At 43.9% G+C, this 18,993-nt stretch overlaps 1 protein-coding gene across 2 annotated transcripts in view; it reads left to right on the forward strand.

Annotated features, from left to right (window-relative positions):
- MAPK8IP1 (mitogen-activated protein kinase 8 interacting protein 1) overlaps positions 1-18,993 on the forward strand; it is a 409,187-nt gene that overhangs the window by 151,605 nt on the left and 238,589 nt on the right. The window lies entirely within an intron of this gene.

The following is an 18,993-nucleotide window of genomic DNA, read 5'->3' on the forward strand; positions in this document are numbered from 1 at the left end:
CAAAATAAATTGCAATGCGAAAGTTTTTTCAGATTTGAAGGAATAATTTAGATGAGCCACACTGGGGAATGCGCCATCTATTGCGCTGAGTGGTCGACGACGTTTCGAGCCTCGTTAGTTAGGATCATCTTCAGGACCGGGTTGCAGTTGGAAAACGGTGCTGGAATAGCTCGGGACGAACTAAGAAGTTGTTCTTGAAGATCGGGTCCGGCGAAAAATTGTCCTGTGGCGACCTGGCTGAGAAGGGGATCCACCTCGGGGGGTGTGTAAATGGTTAGCGGGAGGCAGCATGTCCCGAAAGGGTTCAGAGGACGATGCCTCGATTGAAAGGAACTTGGGGCTAAATTAAGCAGCGAAGACCGGCATAGACTCGCCACATGTAATCTGAAAAAACTTTCGCATTGCAATTTAGTTTGGAGCCACATTGTTCTCTTGATTCACTGTATATATTCAAACACTTTCACACCATGCGCCGTTCATGCTGACCACAATTGTCACTTGTGTCGCCACCTTTTGTGTCACTTGCACATGCCGAGCACCAAGTCCAATTCGGGTTGTTTTGTTATTCGTTTATGTACAGTGCTGTTACAACTGTGTTTCTTACTTTTCTTTAATTATACGATGCCATGAGCACGTTTCAAAATGAATTGAGTCTCCTTGTTTCTGTCCACGTAATGCTTTTCGCATACATGTCTAAATCACCCCTATAGTAATACCAGTTGGGATATTGTTTGTTTATTCTGATTATCTACCCTAATCCCAACGTGGTTTATGGGTCATACTCCTGTAGTACTTTACAAGGTGAGGAATTAGGGGCACTCGCAGAGAACGCTATTTGATGAAACAGGGCGTGGCCTGGGCCTCCTCTGTTAGGGGAGGAACGGGAGTAAATGATGTCATTTAACATGTCATGAGTGATGTCACAGGGCGTGGCCTGGGTGTGCTCTGTCGGGTGGGGAATGGAAGTAAATGATGTCATTTAACATGTCATGAGTGATGTCACAGGGCGTGGCCTGGGCGTGCTCTGTCGGGTGGGGAATGGAAGTAAATGATGTCATTTAACATGTCATGAGTGATGTCATATGTGAGATGTACCGGGAGAGGAATGGGGTTACTGAGGGTGCTCACAGGGGGGTTATTGGTGAAAAATTGGACAGACTTGGCTCTGTGAGACAAGAACCCAAGTACTGACGTCATTGGTGCATTGTGAACAGTGTATATATTCATTTATTTAACTCGTTGCGATATCCTCACTTCTGACAGAAAGCTGCTTCATTTCGCGGAAGAGTATTACACAATTATTTCCAGTAATTAATGAGTTAGCTTCCCGTTTGATGAATGATCCTTCTTGGTGTGGGCTGTCGGGGAGGGGGGTGGGTGGATAGCAGACCCTGGGTCATCAAAGACGCCACAGCTGCATTTGGAGGGGTCTGGTCCTTTCGAAAGGGTGGAGGGGGTCCTGTCAGTTTTCAGATGGGGGGGACAAAGACTCCTTAAATGGGCCTGTCTTTGGATTTTTTTTAGATTTGCCAGAATTTTGGTTGATTTCTTAAATCTGAGCAAAGCAGGTTCATTCATTCCTTCATCCATTCAGCCTCTGTGGGTCTTGCGCTTGAATCTCGCATCTGTGATGAGGTGGGTTGGGACTCAGATTGCAGCCGGGTACCATCGTTTTTAAGTCCTGGCTCGCATGTGATTTCAAAATGGTGGAGGGGGATTTTAACTTTAGGATCTGCTCAACCAGCAGCCAATGGTGTTCTTTCAGACCCGCAGTGATTGGACGATATATAACGATATAAGGTAGCAGCATAAAGTGGGACTTTCTCATGTTTTAGTTTTAAGGGCCCCGCCACTATAAAACACGTTGGTCAAAATTAACTTCCTTTCAACTTTTGGTTTCTTATGAAATTTATTTTAATTTAAAAAAATATAAAAGTTTGAAAACGAATGCCTTCACCGTGTGTCACATTCCATAATACTTTATATTTAGGCTGGTGGCCCGTTTCTCTTCCAGGGTGGTGGGAGTAAATTACTACTGTGCCCTATTAGAGGTGACGCCCACCTAATTTAGAAATGGCCGCCATGCTGATGGTCATTTCTAAAGCATTCGCGGGAACTGCTGTCACGACGGTGCCAGAATGACGGAGCCGTGCACCAAGCTGTTTTCTTTTTATTCCCTTCCAAACGAAAATGCTGAAGCAGGATTTTCTTTTTGAAAATAATGAAGAAAATGCTCCCCTTGCTATGGGGGTCCTCTCCCGTTGCGAAGAAACCATTTAGCAGTTTTCATTGCTCCTAACTACCTTAGTTTTGCTGGCGGTGACGGGCAGTGAAAACTGACCTCTAATTCCGCTGATTTAAATCAGGTGGGTGGAATTAGAAGTCTGCCTCCGATGGCAGAGTTCTAATTCCTACTCCACCAGGCCAACAGAGGGGTTTAAAACCTATGCCACCCTCATTTAATCCCTTTGCTGAGGGGGTAATTACCCCACGAACCGGTGGGAGGGGGACGCGGCGCCACGGTGCTCGTGACAGAGTCACAGTAGAGCTGTGCTCATGACGAGCTGGGCTCGTCACGACTCAGCCCACTGATTAATTCGCCCGCACAGGCGGGGAATCAATCGCGCGTGGGTGGGTCGCGGCAGTTATGACGAGTCCAGTGCGTCATGAGCACAGCTCCACTGTGACTCATGATGAGCTGGGCTCGTCACGAGCATGGAAGAGGTTAAATGGCAGACCACTATGTTGTCGGGGAGGGAACACCGTCGCCATTGTGACTGGGTTGCCTCTATGGCAACATATAAATTAGGCCCTATGCCACCCGTAACTCTCACCGCTCCTACAGGTGGAGGAAGCTTAAACTTAGATATGTTTGACAGAATCCTTGATAATGTTCAAAGTGTGCATGATATTGTGTTAAAGTTCTTGGCGTGGTACTGTGAAGCATTTGTGACTGCTGGCTGTGTAGGTACATGCTGGTGGCTGTATTGGTATATTATGGTGGGTGTATCGCTGTATGATAATGGATTTTTTCATATAGGCACATAAGTGTTTGAATATACAGTGGCAGATGAATGTTTGTGTGATTGTGACTGTATAGGAAATTGTTTATGTGGGATATATGTACAGATGTTGGTGTGTGTTTTATAAATTTGGCTGCTCAGTTGTTGATGGGAGCGTGTGGGTGTATACTTTGGGTTTGGCAGTCATACAATGGTGTGTATGTGCTGTGATTGTGGTTGGTATGGGCAGTTGGTGGGAGGAAGTATAGAAGTATGAGTGTGCAGAGCAGGTTTTCAGTTCCACGTGCAACTTATCTGGACCAGGATTTTTTGCTTTACTTTTTGGGACTTGTAGTTTAGTTTAGCCGATTATATAATCTGAACTACAAGTCCCAGCATGCAAAGCAAAAACCTGAATTGGATGAGTTCTCACACATGCACCAGGACAACTTAAAAGCTCTAAATGAGGTAGTATACATGTCACTGTTTGATTGTCTGATCAGTGTGTGTGGTTGTTAAATGAGGATTGTGGAAATATGTAATCATAGGTGTGCGATTATATATGATGTGTGGGTAACATTATGATGGTGGCTGTGTTGCAGTGGATGGATATATTTATGAAGGTGATTGTATTGGCATATTATGGTGGATTTGTTTTCGTATGATTTGGATGACGTACAATAGCAGTGTGTTAGCATGTAGTGGTTTGAGGATATCATGTTTGGTATGTTGGCATAAGATGTTAGTTCTGTGGATATATGAGGCTTGGTAAGCTGGGCTGATAGTTGGTGTGTAGACATATAAAGGGCTGTCTCGATGTAGAATGTTGGGTGTGTGATAGTGTGTGTTGGCATATGATGTTGCGTGTGGGGTTGTATGATAGTTGGTGTGTTGGTCTATGATGTTGAATTCACTGGCCTCTGATGCTGGTTTTGTGGGTGTACAATGGTGGGTGTGTTGGTGTATTATTGGTTGTGTGTAGATAAGACGTGCAGATATTGTGGTGGGTGGGTTGCAACATGATGCTGGGTTGTGCTGTCGTTATATGTTGCCCATGTTAATGTATGCTGTTGGTTGTTGGCTATGTGGAGATATGATGTGGGTGTATCCTAGGAGCCGCTATGTTATTTAGCCTGTGCAAGCATTTAACAGTTCCTTCCGGGCATGATTTATCAGAACTCTGCTGTGAAACGTGCTTGGAAAAGCGTCCCCCTTTGCAGCTGCCAGTGCTTCTTGAAGCAAGCCTCGTCTTGGGAGCTGCAGTCCAGCTCTCGCCTGAGAGTTGCTCCTTTAAGGCATTAATGCGCGTGCCAGGAGCCTGGGGCTGTGATGTCCTGGGAGGCTGGAGAGCTGGGAGCTGGAGCGGTGGGAGGGGCTGGGAGGGGGCGGGGGCCGCCTTTGGAGTGGGAAATGGTTGTTTACCACTATGAGGCTGCTGGCTGCAAACAGAGAAGTGTTTGCTGCAGTCTGTAAAGAATGCCACATAGCACAGCAATAACAGAACACAACAGTAACACAATGCAGCATAAAAAAGAAATATAAATGCATCACAGAACACAAATCTCTGATCACAATATATTAACAACACAAAGGCTTCAGAAAATAAAATGAAAGCACAAGACCTGCATAAACCACAGCAAATGAACGCACAAGAACACATCACAGCCCCAGAGCACCATAAAGAACAGAGGGCTAAGAATATGTGACACAGGAACAGAAAAATCCAACAGAATGTCATAGAGACTAACACAACAAGACGACCTAATAACAGTGACAATGCAAAAACAGTCATCATTTTCTGCTTTTGTGTTGGTGCATTGCTGTTCTGTTGACATGTTGCGGTTATACTATGCTATGGTGTAATGCTGATATGTTATAATTTTGTTGTTTTGTTACATTGTCTGTTGTGTGCTTATCCATTGTGTTCTTGTGTTTTGGGGTGTTGCAATCTTCTTCTGTTATTGTCATGTAATGTTGGTGTTATTCGGCTATACTGCTTCGTGTCTGTTATTTTGTTGTCATGTTGTGCTCTTGATCTGTTGTGGTTTTGTGGTGGTTTGTTAATGTTTTGAGGATTTGGATTGTTATCACACTGCGGTGTGTTGCATAGTGGTTAGTTATATAGTTGTAGTGTGTTTGTTGTGTTGTTGTTGTAGTGTTATTTTGTCGTTGTGTTATTTTGGCATTATGTTATTGTAACGTGTTATCTTCTCGCAGTATTGTGTTATTCTTGTGCCCTCCCCTATCCTCTTAAACAGGCTGAAACATTATTGTAACACAAGCAACCTCCACAACTTCACTTTCAGATGCAGAGGTAAAATGTACTTGCACCAAACACTGCACTATGTGTTACACTCACCAAAAATATGTTGTGATCCGGGAAACAGCCTTTACAACGAAGCCGGAACCGTGCATGCCTTTACCACGCAGGCCTTACCACGCATGCGACACTACACTACCACGCAAGTCTTTACCACACAGGCCTTACCACGCATACGACACTACCACGCAATTCTTTACCACGCATGCGACACTGTGTGATTACCACGCAAGTCTTTATTTGGAAAAACAGGAAATTAGGAACAAGGATATCATGTGGACATGAACTGACATCAGACAGTAATAACTATATGTTAACAATATGCATGGTACAAAAAATATATATTTATTTTATTTGGTAATGGTACAAAAAATATACGGTTTGTATCTCCTATATATTTTTGATATATGATCTACAAATGCATAATGTTGTACATGTTTGTTCTTTTTAGGTTACAATACATTACATTACAGTTCATTGTACGGAGACTTTTTTTGTTATTTAGCTAATATTTTAGTCTAAAAACATGGCTAAAGATTACTACGCGCGTTTCGGCTATTAGCCTTCATCAGGAAGCCATGATGAATTTTCCAAACGTACCTATGCAAACAAAAAAATACATACGAATTCATGTCAGTGTCAGTGTGTTGTCCTAATCATACAAAATTACAAAAACATATAGTGTTTCAATATTTACAAAATCGTGATTAAAAACAAGGGGAGCGGTTTCACCTACATACCCTAAGTTGCATAACAGTAGGTAGACCACATTTGTGGTTTTGCAGTTCGTCAACGTTTGAGATAGGAAGGATCTGTTGTTAAAGGTCCACTCTTTGGTCTCAATGGCAAAATCGCAGGCAGTGCATGTGAGGCATTTAAAATTGCCCACGACAGGGGTCATGCCAGCTAGAGATCTTTGTATAGGATCAGTATTTTTTGATTCCATTCTCGACCGTACAACCAAGTCCTTAAGGTTCTTATTTTTTCTATATGCAAAGACTGGTTTTGGTAGCTGATTTTCCTCGGATTTTGTGGCATTCTTCCTAACATCCCTTTTCATCCCCTTAATTACCACCCCCAATCTCCTCTATAGCTCTATCATTCATGTTCCCAGTTCATCATCATTTTTTGTTTCTCCTGAGACCGTACCCTAGGTATCCGATACCTTTTAAATTGTCAGATATACAATATAGGATGCAATGAGCCAGAATAGCTATTCAATGTGAACTTATTGATCCACATGGAGAACTCAGACTCCGTATTAGCCTAAGAAGATAGAATTTCTCTGAAAAGATAAAAAATGTGACGGTATGCGCTAATAGTTGAAGTAAATATATGTCATCACATATGTATATATGTATATAGTAGGATAGCTTTGTGTACTTTCAAGGTATTTTCCCCTTGTTTTTAATCACGATTTTGTAAATATTGAAACACTATATGTTTTTGTAATTTTGTATGATTAGGACAACACACTGACACTGACATGAATTCGTATGTATTTTTTTGTTTGCATAGGTACATTTGGAAAATTCATCATGGCTTCCTGATGAAGGCTAATAGCCGAAACGCGCGTAGTAATCTTTAGCCATGTTTTTAGACTAAAATGTTAGCTAAATAACAAAAAAAGTCTCCGTACAATGCACTGTAATGTAATGTATTGTAACCTAAAAAGAACAAACATGTACAACATTATGCATTTGTAGATCATATATCACAAATATATAGGAGATACAAACCGTATATTTTTTAGACCATTACCAAATAAAATAAATATATATTTTTTGTACCATGCATATTGTTAACATATAGTTATTACTGTCTGATGTCAGTTCATGTCCACATGATATCCTTGTTCCTAATTTCCTGTTTTTCCAAATAATCTATATATCCCGAATTAGGAACTTTAGTCGGGGATACCCCCTTTTTCTTACACACATTACCACACAAGTCTTTACCACACAGGCCTTACCACGCATACAACACTATCACGCAAGTCTTTACCACGCAGGCCTTACCACGCATGCGACACTACCACGCAAGTCTTTACCACACAGGCCTTACCACTCATACGACACTACCACGCAAGTCTTTACCACACAGGCCTTAGCACGCATACGACACTACCATGCAAGTCTTTACCACACAGGCCTTACCACGCATGCGACACTGTGTGACTACCACACAAGTCTTTACCACACAGGCCTTACCACACATACTACACTACCACGCAAGTCTTTATCACACAGGCCTTACCACGCATACAACACTACCACGCAAGTCTTTACCACACAGGATTTTGAAACGAATACACCTTTACCACGCATGCCTTTACAACGAGAAGGCATGAGCGGTAAAGGCATATTCGTTGTAAAACTTTCATAGGTAAGTATATATAAGTTTAATATTGTTTTAAGTATTAAGGAGAATATGTAGGTAATTTACATTTTGCGATTCTCAAATAGCGATTTTTATGGAATCGCTCTTTGAGAATTGCAAAATGGAATGTAGGTAATAATTCGCAATTTTTTTGTGAATCCCTAAAATTCCTTAATTGCGATTAGCAAATTGCGAATCGCAATTAAGGACTGAGTGTCCCATTCATTCCTACGGGCCAAGAGGCCCATAGGAATGAATGGGGATACATTCTCAAATTGCGATTTTCTGTGAGAAAATCGCAATTTGAGAATCGCTATTCCAAGGGTGCCAGGGTGTCCAAAGGACACCTGTTGCACCCCTGGAATGTTCCTGTAAGTACATGTGGCGCACATACATGCAAAAACAACAATTGATGGACGGAATGTTGCACAATGGCAAAACATTCACCCCCAGTCACAGATCTGGGTTTAATCCATCGTTATTTTGCCCACCACACCACCCCAGTTCAGACATGGCCATATGCAAATCAGTCTTGACCCTGTGCCTCATGGGAACAGTCCATCTCGAACTGCCAAGCCATGTCTTCCCTGGACGGGAATCAAGCATCCTAGGACCTGTTTCTGGCTATCAGCAGTCATCAGCCAGGATAGCTTGATTCTAGTGGCATGGAGAGCTAAGGGCATGTCTGTGCGCCACATGGCACTTCGAATAAAAAAAAAAAATGCATTTTGGTAGGAAAGCACAAAATACCATCTACTTGGAGTAGGTGGTATTTTGCGATTCCTTAAGCCAAAATCGCAATTTAAAAGGCACCCCTACATAGCATTTAAGGAATCACAAAATTGCGATTCGGGGCGTGGTCTGGCCACGCAGGAAGATGGCCGCCTGAGGGGAGAGCTCCGCCGAGGGACGGACCCCTGACGAGCTTTCCTGCCTTCTCTGCCCACCGGGATCCCGCTCTTCGTGTTGCTCTGACAGCGGAGACCACACGGCATGCAGCGACGGTCTTCTCTGCGGAGCAGCGCTGAATTTCGATGATTTATGACGAGATGCCGTCCTGACTGGCCGTCCCGACGAGCGCATCAAGGTTTGCGCGTTCCTGACGCTGTGCTTCCTGTCAGGGTAAGCCGCGCCTCCAACAACTCTAGGGCCGGGCTTCCTCCCGCCTTAGGCCGCGCCTCCTCAGACGACGAGGCTGAACCCTTTTAACCCTCAGGATGCTGTGACTAACATTGAGGATATTCCTAATGCACGGAACTCTATTCAACGGCCTTTTCAGAGGATTCTTTGAGAGCTAAGTGGTGGGGCACTTTGGAACTTGCATTTTCACGGTGCCTTTTCTATTTTGGACGCATTTGCAGTATTTTGAACAGGAGTTTCTATTTTGCCCCAGTTTGCTACCGCCTCTTCATTTTTTCATAGGACCTCTACGTCTTTTCTTGTCCTGCCTCTGCCTGCTAGCTGGTGACACTTTCTCCTCAATTGGATTTTGTCACTCCATTTTCTGCAATATTTTATGACTCTGTTCTTTAATATACTGCCTTCTGTGTACTCACTGTACCTTTTCCGTGCGGACCACTTTATCACCATGGCCTTATCGGTTTATTGTTGCTTTTCTTTCATACATATACATGCTTTCTCTCTGAGATAGTTTTGGCGCGCATGTTTGATTCATACAATATTATGCTGGAAGCGGTGAAGCAATGCTTGGCGCTTATTTGTCTATGATGTAATGCTTCTCATTTTCCAGCGTTAATTGCATGCTGCTTGTGGTGGTCATTTATTTCCTCCATTTGCTTCCCTGCCTCTTCTGTCATTTACTACATTGTTGGTTCCATCATTGCCTCCTGTTCTGCTATTACGTCAATTCGCTCTTGTAGGTCATCTTCTCAACGGCGCAATACAATGTCCAATAGTAGGAATGGAGGTCGCGGCCCTAAATAGACACTTTTTACTGAGGTAGTAAAGCAACCTTCTACTTCGACTAACAAAGGTAATGGCTCTGCATCACCTCCTTCCTCACAAGCTTCCTCACTTCAGAGTGACAAGACTCTATCTGATACTATGCAACGTATTCTACAAGAACTTTCTGGAGTTAACCGTCGCTTGGAAGGTTTGGATATTACCATGACGTCACTGGCTGCGGAGACTAAGTCCATTCGGGCAGAACTTACTACTTTTCATACTAGGATTGATGCCATTGACTCTAAAATGTTGGAGATGGAGGGGCAGTTAGACTCTGTTCGGGGCTCGGATCATGATTTACTCTTTCTCCACAGTAAAATCATTGATTTGGTGGATCGTAGCCGTAGAAACAATATACGTTTTTCGGATTTCCGGAAAATATTGAAAAGCAGGACGTGAAGAAATTTTTATGTGACGCTCTCCCCACTTTGACTGGGCTTTCTTTTGCTCCTCCTCTTGAGTTCCAGCGTGCTCACAGACTTGGCCCACCGCATTGTGGAGCTTCTGCGAGACCCAGACCACTTATTGCCTGTTTTCTTCGGCATGAGCAGGCCAGACAGATTTTATCAATGGCTCGCTCCCGTGGTTCCTTTATCTTCCAAGGTCACACCATTCATATGGCTGCAGATTTTTCTAAAGAGACTAATGAACGGAGGAAGTAATTTCTTTCCCTACGGCCGAGACTCCACCAGCTGGATATCAAGTATGGTCTATTTAAACCTGCGCGCTTTCGGATTACCTGGAATGGGGAATCTAAAGACTTTTATGATCCTGCCCTTCTTCATCAGTTTCTGGATGATATCAAGTCCAATGACATGGAAACTCAATCTTCTTCCTACACTCAACCTTCTACATTCAAGGCTTCCTCTACAAATTTGCCACCATCTCATTTGAGCGATTCTGCTAACTTCAGGCAACGTGGTAGAGATGTCGCCCGTTTGCCTCGCTCTCAAGAAGAGAGGGACTCAGCTGTACATTCCGTCTCATCTCTTACTAACACACAGCAGAGAGACAAATCCAGATCGCCTCTCAAAAATCCCTCTGATGCTGACTGAATTCCTTTTTGTGCTCTACTGATTTTGTTTTTCCATGAGCTGGTGGCCACTCCTGTTGTTGGTACTGCTCTGCTTTTGATTTGTCCACTGACACCTCCTAGCACTGCATGATGTAGACACTTCTACCTTCTGTTTTCCATTGTGCTCTATCCTTTATTGTTCTTCTGCGTTTCTTTTATTTGTGCATTATCTCCAGTTCTGCGGTTCTTTCTCTGTTCTCCTGTTTTGCCTCTTTTGTCCTGTATGGTCATGGCCTCTTCCGCAAGGGGTTGATCTTCCTTTTCATTTTCCCTTCTCGGACCTTCTTATTGTTCAATTCGTCAGTGGCGATTCTTGTTATTAGAAATTCTCTTGCTGCTTACTCTGTCAGCTGACCACTCCCAGCACTGTGTGTTGAGATCACTTTCACTGCATGTTTAGCATACTGCTTTTTACCCCACTGTTCTCTTATCTTATATCTTCTGCTTGTGCATTATTTCCAGCTTTACAGCTCTTTATTTCTTTCTGTGTTCCGCTTCTTCTACGATATGTGATTATTGCCTCTTTCATGAGGGGCTGTTCTTCCTTTCCATTCCCCTTCCTCGACTGTTGCTTTTGTTATTAGGTTGGTCAAAATATGTCTTGCTCATTAGCTGTTTCGTCTTTCTGTCTATTTGTCTCCCTGTTTTATAAGTTTAGACACAGCTTCGTCATTTTCTTTTGTGTGTATCTCCCCTTCTTCTTCTCCTTCCTATTTCCTTTCTCCCTTTTTCATGGCGTGGTTGGATCTGTTCCTTTCGTGCTTTCTCTTTTGTATTTCTTACATTTATCCTGTCCTGAGTGATATTTCGTATCTTTGCTTAGCTGTTTGCAGATGCCCTGCACTATGTTATGGAGTTACTGTTGGATCCATGTTTTGCATTTTCACTCATATTTCGTTGTTATTTTACATTTTTAGAGTTTTGCATTGTCCTCAAAGTATATATGACCATTTTTAGATTTTGTTCTCTGCGTGTTTCGTACATATTGCTATTAACATGGGGAGCATTTCTTCTGTCCATTCCCTTCTCTATGGTGATGTTAATGCTGTTAAGCTTCACATGGTACATTTGACTTACTCTTATGTTATCTCCCATACATTTTCGCGTGTGATCTCTTTTACCTCCTTTTCTTCTCTACTACTTCTCTCTCTTCTCTTTGACTGCTTCGGATATAGTCCTCTCTATATTTTGTTTTTCTAAATTTTCATCTTCTCTCTTTTCCTATGCTATATATCATGCTTTTCTTGTATCTTGCTCCTCGGGGAGGAGGGGGAGGGGGGTTCGTTTATTACCATCATACTATTGTTATATCGTGTACTGGTTCCAATCCGTTTTTATGATCTTTTTTGTGTTACTAGATTACGCTCCACGATGTTCTTTTGTACTTTCTTATGACTTTGATGATGTAATTTTACCCATTATGATTCGTGTATTCCACATTACCCTCTGTCTTCTAGGTCCCTTTTTTTTCCTTTTTGCTTTCTCGGAGGGGGTCCTGTCTCCTTGGCGCTGCTCTCAGTGCGCCCAGGCCCGTAGTTAACAGTCTAGGTTTTCCTTTTCTCCTTTTACTACTTGCTTCCTTCTCTTTCTACCTATCTTATTAATTTTACAACTTACTCTGCTTTTCTAATTTACTCTTCTATTTTTTCTTCTCTTTTTCTTTTTTCTTCCTTTTCTTCTCCTATACATTTTGATTTTGTTTCCCAGAGTAACCTATCTCTTTCTCGTTAACTCTTGTTGTCATGTCTTCTACTCATCCGTTATCAGTGGTCTCCTGGAATGTTCATGGCCTTACTCATTACATAAAGCGTAAGAAAGTCCTTGCATACTTGCACTCTCAACATGTAGATGTGGCTTTATTGCAAGAAACACATCTGGATGATGTTGAGTCTGCTAAACTTAGCAGAGACTGGGTTGGTAAAGTTGTTCATAGCAGTATTTCCAAGTCTGACCCCTCTAATCCTAACCCTGTTCGTAAGTGTGGAGTGGCCATCCTTTTTCGTAAATCACTCCCCTTCACAATCTCCAAAACATGGACCGATCCGGCCGGTCGGTATTTGTTTGTTAAGCTAAAAATTGGAAACTCCTTCATCTGCCTTGGGTCTGTTTATGCACCCCTAGGCCCCAAAAACAATTTTTTCTTCGTCTGAATCGCCTTCTCACAGAAATAAATGCTTCTCAATTTCTTATTGGAGGGGATTGGAATTTGGTCCCCGACCCTGCCCTCGATATAACGGGTTGCCTTGACACTGCCAATGCTTCCGATAGAGCCGTTCTGCGGGATATCCTTGCTGACAATGGTCTTGTGGACCATTGGAGACTCAGTCACCCACAGGACAAGGAATATACATTCTTTTCCTCCATCCACGGCACGTTCTCACGCCTCGATTATTTTCTCATTTCGCAACGGGCAGTCCCCTTGGTCACACAGTCACGAATATCGGCTGCAGCCATATCTGACCATTCTCCTGTTTTCTTATCTCTCGATTTGGGTCTCTCCAATCCAGGGCATAAACCATGGTGCTTGAATGTGAACAAATACAAAACCCAAGAAGGTAAGCTTCTTTTGCAATCACATCTTCAGGATTACCTTGTTATTAATGACGATTCAATTTCCTCTAAAAGAACGGTTTGGGCAGCTGCTAAAGCGACCATACGGGGCCAACTCATGAGGGATGCGGCTCTTCATAACAAGAAAAATGCTGCTAAGCAAGCCGAATTGGAAACAGACATTCTTCGCCTTACCCAATTCTATATTTCAAAACCAACTTTCCAGAACCGTAAATTATTGGAACAGGCACAAATGTCCCTTAACAGTCTCTTTACCTCTAAGGCTGAATATGCCTTACAACGAATGAGAGGCCGTCATTATGAACAGGGAGAAAAGGCTGGCCGGTTATTAGCTGCACAGTTGCGTCAGAGGGAAGCAGCCATGGCAATTCCAGCTCTCCAATCTAATCATGGTGTAATTCTCACTCAGCCGCAAGAAATTGTTGACGAATTTGCCTCATTTTATAGATCCCTTTACTCCCCAAGCACTCATATAGATATACCTAAAATGTCCACATTTTTAGATTCGATACGTCTCCCACGGTTATCTGATGAAGGTAGGGCCCTGCTCGATGGTGTTATCACGAAAGATGCAATCTCCTTGGCTATAAGCGCTTTGCCGTATCATAAGGCTCCGGGTGATGATGGTTTCCCTTCTGAATTTTTTAAATGGACCGGCCAGAGTGTAGTTGACACTTTACATGCAGCATTTGGAGAAGCAGTGCAAGAGCACTCTCTCGGTTCTCTTTCCAATAGGCCATTATAGCTGTCTTGCCAAAACCGGGTAAGGATCCTTTGTTATGCGGCAGTTATCGACCCATTTCACTTTTAAATTCTGATGTTAAAATTCTTGCTAGCATTCTTGCATCGCGTCTTCGTAAAGTTTTACCTTCTTTAATCCACAATTCGCAGGTAGGTTTTGTTCCCAGTCGGTCTTCTCGGAATCACTTACATACTTTATCTCTTGCTCTATGGTCAGCTAAACATCTTGCCGATGACGCACTGCTTCTCTCTCTGGACGCTGAAAAAGCATTTGATCGCATTGAGTGGGAGTATCTCTTTACCATTCTGCAAAGGTTTGGATTGGGCGATCAATTCATAGATAAAGTGCGGCTGCTTTATGATGATCCGTCAGCCCAAGTCAACTGTGGTGGTTTCTTATCTTCTCCATTTCCAATCAGACGAGGTACCCGTCAAGGTTGTCCCCTTTCCCCCCTTCTTTTCCTTCTTGCCATCGAACCTTTAGCTGCTGCGATACGTCAATCCGTGGATGTTGTGGGCGTCCCTCTTCCAATTGGTCATTCTAAAATATATCTCTATGCAGACGACATTCTTCTCACCCTCACTGACCTTTCCCGTTCTCTTCCTGCTCTCCTCGATATTATCAATGATTTCTCTTCCTTCTCCGGTTACAAGATCAATTGGGATAAAAGTGAAGCACTGCCTATGTACGTTGGTACTACCAAAGCAGCAATCTCTGGTTTCCCTTTTCATTGGAAGTCATCCCGGCTTAAATATTTAGGGGTTTTCATTAATAGAGGATTGGATAATATGATTGCGGACAATTTGACTCCCTTAATTACACAAATGCAAAGCGACTTCGATAAATGGAAGGTTCTCGGTCTTTCTTTGTGGGGACGGGTTCAGGCGGTCAAAATGGTTACCCTTCCTCGATTCCTTTACGTATTGGGGATGCTTCCTCTTACTATTTCCCTAGCTACTCTTCGGTCTATTGACTCCAAAATCAAACTTTTTGTTTGGGGTATGGCCAAACCACCTCTTACCTTGGCTAAACTTCCGGTCACCGCAGATAGCAAATTCAGGGAGTGGATCTCCATGTCACTCGACTCCATCCTCCCCTTAAAAACACGTGAGGATAAAAACGGGAAATTAGGATCTGCCCCATGGTACACCCCGGAACTCCGGACTCTCCGCAAAGACTGCAAAAAAGCAGAGCGACTATGGAGGAAAGACTGGCTGCACGCCAGCAAGGAAGCCTATCAGAGGTCGGTGAGAATCTACAAATCAACCCTGAAGCTCACTAAAGCCTCACACTACGACACTAGAATAAAAAACTCCACCAACTCGGCAAGAGAATCCTTTCTCATCGCCAAAGAGCTATTGAAAATACCAGCTCCCCCCTCATCCATCACTCCCCCGGCGGACAGAAGTGACGAATTGGCTACCTACTTCAACTCCAAAATCGCACGTATTCTAGTCTCCCTCCCCCATCCCTGCCTGCTGAACCACATGGACAATGATGCATCTTCCAACCTCTCAGGAAACATCATGCATCCTCAGCTGACCGCTTTCAGAGCAGTAACACTGGACGAAGTAAGCACAACCATGGCCAAAATGAAAAGCGGCTCCCCCCTAGATCCTGCCCCCATTAGATTCCTGAAAACAGTAGCCCCTGTCATCGTGCCTACGATCACGGAGATGATAAACATCTCGCTATCTCAAGGCTCTGTCCCCCCAAGCTGGAAGAGTGCAGTAGTCAAGGCACTCCTAAAAAAACCTCATTTGGACCCCGCCGACATGGCGAACTACCGGCCAATCTCACTCCTCCCATGCGTCAGCAAAATGGCCGAGAAACTGGTCAATGGGCAACTGTCACAGTTCCTTGAATCAAACAACCTTCTGCGGCAGTCACAAACTGGATTCCGCCCGGGCCACGGCACAGATACCGCCCTTCTCGCTGTCATCGTGGAGGCAAGGTGCATCCTGGATTCAGGAGGGTCAGTGGCAGTGATCCTCCTGGACCTCAGCGCAGCCTTCGACACGGTGAACCACCGTGTCCTACTCCATCGGCTGGCCGTGGCAGGGCTCGCAGGTTCGGCGCTCACATGGATAGAATCCTTCCTTTCAGGGCGCTCGTTCCAGGTATGGGATGGCAACTCCCACTCTGCCTCCCTCCCCCTTGCGAGCGGAGTCCCCCAGGGGTCATCCCTAAGCCCCACTTTATTCAACGCCTACATGGCCCCCCTCGAGGATGTCGTCGCCCCCTTCGGGATTAAGATAGTGAGCTATGCGGACGACACGCAATTGGTCGTCTCACTTTCACATCTGGACAATCACCCAGACAATCTGCCGAACTGCCTCCAACAAATTCACCACTGGATGTGCGAGTCATCGCTCAAGCTAAACGGATCAAAGACAGAAGTCATGCTTTTGGGCAAGCAATGGACCACCATCCCCTCTTCGGTCTGGCCAGACGTCTTCGGGGAAGTACCCACCCCGAAACAAGTAATTAAGACCCTAGGAGTCTGGCTGGAACCCGAGCTGTCTCTGAAAACCCAAGCAACCAAAACAGCAGGCACCTGTTTTGGTCTCATGCGCTCCATCCGCAGGATCCTCCCACTACTTCCGCCCCTATCTAGGAAACTCTTGGTCCAAGGCCTGATCCTTGCGCGGCTAGACTACAGTAACACGGTCTATCTAGGAGCTCCTGAAGCCACTATGGCTAGACTTCAGCGTACGCAAAACGCAGCTGCCCGGCTCCTTATGAATCTCCCTTCCAGAGTCTCAGCCAGACCAGCGATCAAGGCCCTCCACTGGCTTCCAATACGACAAAGGGTAGAATTCAAGGCCCTGTGCACCGCACACAAACTTATCAACGGTCTCGGCCCTGCTATCCTGAGAGACCTGGTTACCCCCTACAAGGCCCCCAGATCCCTACGCTCGAACAATGAGCGTCTGGCCAACGTCCCCAGATACAGGAAGGCACGCACCGGCGGTAGACGCTTTTCTGTAAAAGCATCCTCAGGATGGAACTCACTTCCTCGCCCCCTGAGGCAGGAACCCAGCCATCTCCTTTTCCGGAAAAAATTGAAAACGCTGCTGTTCCCAAAATAAAGTCCCCTCTCCCCTCTGGCCTCCACAAATGCTACAGCGCGGGGATGCCTCCGGGTCACCAGGCGCTCTATAAATCGCTAAATAAATAAAATAAATAAACTTAAATCTCATCAACTACAGGGAGGCTTGGGTCTTCCCTCTATTGAACATTACTCGTTAGCTCTTCATCTCTCGCAACGTACTTTTTTTCTGCCTAAATATAGAGACATCCCTCAATGGGTTTCCCTAGAACGTCATTTGTTGGACCTTGGACCCGGCTTGTTCCTTTTGTATGGCAAGGGTACTAGTCCTGCCGATCCTAAAAACCCTATATTGTCCGCCGTGCACAAATCTTGGCAAAGAAGCCATCGTATACTTCACTTTAATTCGCGCATTCATGTTAAAGCCCCTTTATGGCTTAATTCTGCTGTCCGTATTAGAGGTCGCACCCTCTCTTGGCCTACATGGCAGGAAGCTGGTATTCACACTGTGGATCAACTGTTTCTTGGTGATACTTTTAAATCCTGCTTTTCTCAACTTGCTGACGAATTCCATTTGCCACCCACGCAATCTTGTAAGTATACTTAGCTTCAACAAGCTCTCATGAAACATTTAGGTCCCTCACCTGATTTATTATCCGTTTCTCCTATCTTGTCTTATCTACAGTTATGGGGTAATCTTAAGGGCGTGACTTCTGGTCTTTATAAGACTTTTCTACACCCTCTGTTTTCGCAGCCTCTTTCACGTGCTCTCCAATTGAAGTGGCAATTCCGCTTATCAGTCGTGTATTCTAATGCCAAATGGGATCAACTTTTAGAACAGTTGTACAAAGGGGTTCGAGAGGCTTTTTCAAAATCGTACATGAATGGCATTGGTCTCCAGTTAAATTATATCATGCTAAGTTGTTATCACATACTTCATGTTGGAGGTGCTCTGCGTCCGGCTGCGATATTACACATATCATATGTGAATGTCCCCGTACTAGACCCTATTGGCTTTTTGTACGACAGACATTGGCTAATACGATATCCCTTCCTCTGCCCCTCACTTCTGCCAATATTATTTTACATGATTTTCATAGCCTCCCAAAGCTCTCTAAGCCCCAAATTCGCCTTCTTCACACTGCTTTGGCTACGGCCAAAATTTGTATACTGCGTCATTGGAAATCCCCCCTTTCCCCTTCCCAGGAAGAGTGGTTGGTGGCGATGGTGCAAAAGGCTTCCCATGAATGTATAATTTATAACCTACTTGATCAGGCTTCCATTTTTCTTCAGGTATGGTCTCCTTTCTTGGAGTCCCCTGTGGCCGATTAATCTGTCCCTACTTCTTCCTGATTCTCTTTACCATTCGGACGTCACTTCTCTTAATATCTTCATATCTGTTTTGTTGCTCTGGGGTTCCCTTTTTTTTTTCTTTTTTTTTTCTTCTTCCTTTGTTCTTTTTTCTCCTCTTTTTTCTTTATTAGTCTCTTTTCTGGTTCTTATCTCCGTTACATTCAGGATTTTGGAATACATGGTACTTCTGCTTCCCGATATTTGTACAAATGTATGCTTTTTCTCTTCTCATTTCTGCTCCTTTTCCTTTCTTACTATTTCGTTGTACCTCATTGTTACCTTTGTAACTTCATTTGAAAATGTTAATAAAAAATTTCAACACAAATTGCGATTCCTTAAATGCTTGAGCAAAATAAGGAATCACAATTTTTGCGATTCCTTATTTTGCTATGTGGCACCTGCATACCAAAACAGCGTTTGCGAATCGCAAACGCCTTACTACATATGCCCCTAAGTGTTTTTCATATATATTTATACACATATATAGAAATATTTCTATACAGGGCTTTAAGTGGGCCAGGTCCTGCCACTGCT

This window comes from Lissotriton helveticus, chromosome 3_2, assembly GCF_964261635.1.
Source record: "Lissotriton helveticus chromosome 3_2, aLisHel1.1, whole genome shotgun sequence".
In the NCBI taxonomy this organism is placed as follows: Eukaryota; Metazoa; Chordata; class Amphibia; order Caudata; family Salamandridae; genus Lissotriton; species Lissotriton helveticus.